The 5446-nt window shown below is 35.0% G+C and overlaps 1 non-coding gene across 1 annotated transcript; it reads right to left on the bottom strand.

The window, feature by feature from the left end:
- Positions 1-4850: 4850 nt before the first annotated feature.
- Positions 4851-4958, bottom strand: LOC130953418 (small nucleolar RNA R71). Its single transcript, XR_009075593.1, has one exon. It is a non-coding gene; the product is annotated as a small nucleolar RNA R71 (small nucleolar RNA).
- Positions 4959-5446: the final 488 nt, after the last annotated feature.

Raw genomic sequence — 5446 nt, 5'->3', positions numbered from 1 at the left:
CCCTCCATGGCCTCCATTTTCAGCATGTGAGTGTGTTTAGTGAGGAGAGAGAATGCTGAAAACTAGGGTTTTGGTTTAGTTATGTTGGGCCAAGGGCCCACTTTGGGTCCGGTTGGCCCGGTTTGGCCCGTTCGGTCCAATCTTGGTCCGAATTCTATAAAATTGGTACCAAAATTCTCGTCTCAGTCTCCTCTATCACATTTAGCCATAAAAATCACATTTTAGGCTTTCCAGAATAAATTCTCATTTATGGGTTAATTAGCCGTTAATTAACCGGGTTTTACAAAAAGTAATATAAATATATTTAAAGTAAAGAAGTTTGTATCTTATGGCAAAAAGTTATGATCATATTAATTAAAATGGATTTAGTTAAAAGACTTGATAATAAAGATGTTAACATTTTCAGCTTGCATTGGGACAATAGGAGCCTGATAAACTCCGATTTTATGGTTTATCTTGTGCTTAATTTGGGGGATTTTATCAACTTTTCTCACATTTATTCAATGAAATAGCATGGTTTTGTAATTCTCCCTATATTTGTGCTTAAGTGTGAAAACATGCTTTTTAGGCCTTAAAATAGCTAAATTTAACTCACTTTAATTCCATTCGATGCCTTGATATGTTTGTTGAGTGATTTTAGGTTCATAAGGCAAGTATTGGATGGAAGAAGTGAGGAGAAAAGCATGCAAAGTGGGAGAACTCATGAAGAAATGAAGGAACCGTAAAGCTGTCAACCCTGACCTCCTGGCACTCAATCGACCATAACTTGAGCTACAGAGGTCCGAATGAGGCGGTTCTAGTTGTGTTGGAAAGCTAACATCTGGGGCTTCAAAATGACATAATTTTCCATAGTTGCCTAACGTATAAGGGCGCGCATGCGCCATGTACGCGTGCACGCCGATGGAGCAGTGTGGGTCCACTTTAAGCAATTCGTTGGGGGCGATTTCTAGCTCATTTTGGTCCAAATCCAACTCATTTTCTGATGCTATTGAACCCAAGGATTGAGGGGGGAATAAACCAAGTAGTCATAGTTTAGTTTTCATCATGTTTTAGGGTAGAATTCTAGAGAGAGAGAGGCTCTCTCCTCTCTCTAGATTTAGGATAGAAATTAGGATAAAATTAGGTTAATCACTGATGAGCGGATAATTTATACACTTTTTTGCATTGTTTTTAGATAGTTTTTAGTAAGATCTAGCTACTGTTAGGGATGTTTTTATTAGTTTTTATGTAAAATTCATATTTTTGGACTTTACTATGAGTTTGTGTGTTTTTCTGTGATTTCAGGTATTTTCTGGCTGAAATTGAGGGACCTGAGCAAAACTCTGATAAAAAGGCTGTCAAAGGACTGCTGATGCTGTTGGATTCTGACCTCCCTACACTCAAAATGGATTTTCTGGAGCTACAAAACTCCAAATGGCGCGCTCTCAACGGCGTTGAAAATTAGACATCTAGAGATTTTCAGCAATATATAATAGTTCATACTTTATTCGAGATTAGACGATGCAAACTGGTGTTCAACGCCAGTTCCATGCTGCATTCTGGAGCCAAATGCCAGAAACACGTCACAAACCAGAGTTAAATGCCAAAAATAGATTACAACTTGGCGTTTAACTCCAAAAGAAGCCTCTGCATGTGTAAAGCTCAAGCTCAGTCCAAGCACACACCAAGTGGGCCCCAAAAGTGGATTTCTGCATCAATTACTTATTTTTGTAAATCCTAGTAGCTAGTCTAGTATAAATAGGACATTTTACTATTGTATTAGACATCTTTGGACATTTAGTTTTTAGACCATGGGGGCTGGCCATTCGGCCATGCCTGGACCATCACTTATGTATTTTCAATGGTGGAGTTTCTACACACCGTAGATTAAGGGTGTGGAGCTCTGTTGTACCTCGAGTTTTAATGCAATTTCTACTATTTTCTATTCAATTCAGTTTATTCCTGTTCTAAGATATTCATTTCACTTCAACATGATGAATGTGATGATCCGTGACACTCATCATCATTCTCACCTATGAACGCGTGACCGACAACCACCTCCGTTCTACCTTAGACCAAGCTCATATCTCTTGGATTCCTAAATCAGAATCTTTGTGGTATAAGCTAGAATTGATGGCAGCATTAATGAGAATCCGGAAAGTCTAAACCTTGTCTGTGGTATTCCGAGTAGGATTCAGGGATTGAATGACTATGACAAGCTTCAAACTCGCGATTGTTGGGCGTGATGACAAACGCAAAAGAATCAATGGATTCTATTCCGACATGATCGAGAATCGACAGATGATTAGCTGTGCTGTGACAAGAGCATTTGGACCTTTTTCACTGAGAGGATGGGAAGTAGTCATTGACAACGGTGATGCCCTACATACAGCTTGCCATGGAAAGGAGTAAGAAGGATTGAAAGCATGAAAGCAGTATGTTGCAGAGATCCAAAAGGAACACAACATCTCCATACACTTATCTGAAATTCTTACCAATGATTTACATAAGTATTTCTATCTTTATTTTTTGTTTATTTATTATTATTATTCGAAAACTCCATAACCATTTATTATCCGCCTAACTGAGATTTACAAGATGACCATAGCTTGCTTCATACCAACAATCTCCGTGGGATCGACCCTTACTCACGTAAGGTTTATTACTTGGACAACCCAGTGCACTTGCTGGTTAGTTGTGCGAAGTTGTGAAGAAAGTGATGAATTATAAACGCGCATACCAAGTTGAGCGCCATTGTTAGAGATCACAATTTCGTGCACCAACTTTTTGGCGCCGTTGCTGGGGATTGTTTGAGTTTGGACAACTAACGGTTCATCTTGTTGCTCAGATTAGGTAATTTTCTTTTCAAAAAGTTTTCAAAAATTTTTCAAAAAATTTTTTCTCTTTGTTTTTGTTTTTCCAAAAAAATTATTTTCGGAAAAAAATAATAATAAAATCATAAAAACCAAAAATATTTTGTGTTTCTTGTTTGAGTCTAGAGTCAAGTCACAAGTTTGGTGTCAATTACATGTTTTAACTTTTAAAAATAATTTTCGAAAATTGCATGCATGCATAGTGTTCTTCATGATCTTCAAGTTGTTCTTGATGAATTTTCTTGTTTGATCTTCATAATTTCTTGTTTTGTGTTGTATGGTATTTTTCATATGCATTCTTGCATTCATAGTGTCTAAACATGAAAAATTTCTAAGTTTGGTGTCTTGCATGTTTTCTTTTGTTAAAAATTTTTAAAAATAAGTTCTTGATGTTCATCATGATCTTCAAGTGTTCTTGGTGTTCATCTTGACATTCATAGTGTTCTTGCATGCATCATGTGTTTTGATTCATAATTTTCATATTGTGAGTCATTTTTGTTGTTTTTCTCTCTCATCATTAAAAATTCAAAAATAAAAAAAATATATTTTCCTTATTTCTCTCAAAATTTCAAAAATTTGAGTTGACTTAGTAAAAAAATTTTTAAAACTTAGCTATTTCTTATAAGTCAAGTCAAATTTTCAATTTTAAAAATCTTATCTTTTCAAAACTTTTTCAAAAATCAATTCTTTTTCATTTTTCTTACTATTTTTTAAAAATTTTTAATTTGAATTTTAAAATCTTTTTCTTATCTTTAATTCATGATTTTCAAAACTTAACTAACAAGTAATGTGATTGATTCAAAAATTTGAAGTGTTACTTTCTTGTTAAGAAATGTTCATCTTTAAATTCTAGAATCATATCTTTTAGTTTTTTGTTAGTCAAGTAATTAATTTTAATTTTAAAAATTAAATCTTTTTCAACCATATCTTTTTAATCATATCTTTTTATCATATCTTTTTAAATAATATCTTTTTCAAAAATTTGATTTCAAAATATCTCTTCTAACTTCTTATCTTCTTATCTTTTCAAAATTGATTTTCAAATCTTTTTCAACTAACTAATTGACTTTTTGTTTGTTTCTTATCTTTTTCAAAACCACCTAACTACTTTTCCCTCTCTAATTTTCGAAAATTCCTCACCCCTTTTTAAAATTCTTTTTTTAATTAATTAATTGTTTTAAATTTTAATTTTAATTTTATTTCCCCCTTTAATTTTCGAAAATCACTAACTCTTTTTCAAAATTTATTTTCGAATTTCTCCCTCTCTCATCTTATTCTATTTATTTATTCATTTACTAACACTTCTCTTCATCTCAAGAATTCGAACCTATCCTCCCCCTTGTGTTTGGATTCTTAACTCTTCTCCTTCTTCTATTCCTTTCTTCTTCTACTAACATAAAGGAATCTCTATACTGTGACATAGAGGATTCCTCTTCCTTTTCTGTTCTCTTCTTTCTCATATGAGCAGGAACAAAGAAAAAGACATTCTTGTTGAAGCTGATCCGAAACCTAAAAGGACTCTGAAGAGGAAACTAAGAGAAGCTAAATTACAACAATCCAGAGACAACCTTACTGAAATTTTTGAACAAGAAAAGGATATGGCAGCCGAACCCAACAACAATAATGCAAGAAGGATACTTGGTGATTATACTACACCTACTTCCAAATTTGATGGAAGGAGCATCTCAATCCCTGCCATTGGAGCAAACAATTTTGTGCTGAAACCTCAACTAGTTGCTCTAATGCAACAGAACTGTAAGTTCCATGGACTTCCATCAGAAGATCCCTACCAGTTTTTAACTGAATTCTTACAGATCTGTGAGACTGTTAAGACTAATAGAGTAGATCCTGAAGTCTATAGGCTCATGCTTTTTCCTTTTGCTGTAAGAGACAGAGCTAGAACATGGTTGGACTCACAGCCTAAAGATAGCCTGGACTCATGGGATAAGCTGGTCACGGCCTTCTTGACTAAATTCTTTCCTCCTCAAAAGCTGAGCAAAGCTTAGAGTGGATGTTCAGACCTTCAAACAAAAAGATGGTGAGTCCCTCTATGAAGCTTGGGAAAGATACAAGCAGATGACCAAAAGGTGTCCTTCTGACATGCTTTCAGAGTGGACCATTCGGATATATTCTATTATGGTCTATCTGAGTTCTCTAAGATGTCACTGGACCATTCTGCAGGTGGATCCATTCACCTAAAGAAAATGCCTGCAGAAGCTCAAGAACTTATTGACATGGTTGCAAATAATCAATTCATGTACACTTCTGAGAGGAATTCTGTGAATAATGGGACACCTCAGAGGAAGGAAGTTCTTGAGATTGATGCTCTGAATGCCATATTGGCTCAGAACAAAATGTTGACTCAGCAAGTCAACATTATCTCTCAAAGTCTGAATGGATGGCAAAATGCATCCAACAGTACTAAAGAGGTATCTTCTGAAGAAGAAGCTTATGATCCTGAGAACCCTGCAATGGCAGAGGTAAATTACATGGGTGAACCTTATGGAAACACCTATAATTCATCTTGGAGAAATCATCCAAATTCTCATGGAAGGATTAACAAAAGCCTCGACAAGGCTTTAATAATGGTGGAA

The sequence above is a fragment of the Arachis stenosperma genome, chromosome 1, assembly GCF_014773155.1.
Source record: "Arachis stenosperma cultivar V10309 chromosome 1, arast.V10309.gnm1.PFL2, whole genome shotgun sequence".
Classification (NCBI taxonomy): domain Eukaryota; kingdom Viridiplantae; phylum Streptophyta; class Magnoliopsida; order Fabales; family Fabaceae; genus Arachis; species Arachis stenosperma.
This window is presented reverse-complemented; position numbering and strand designations above follow the sequence as displayed.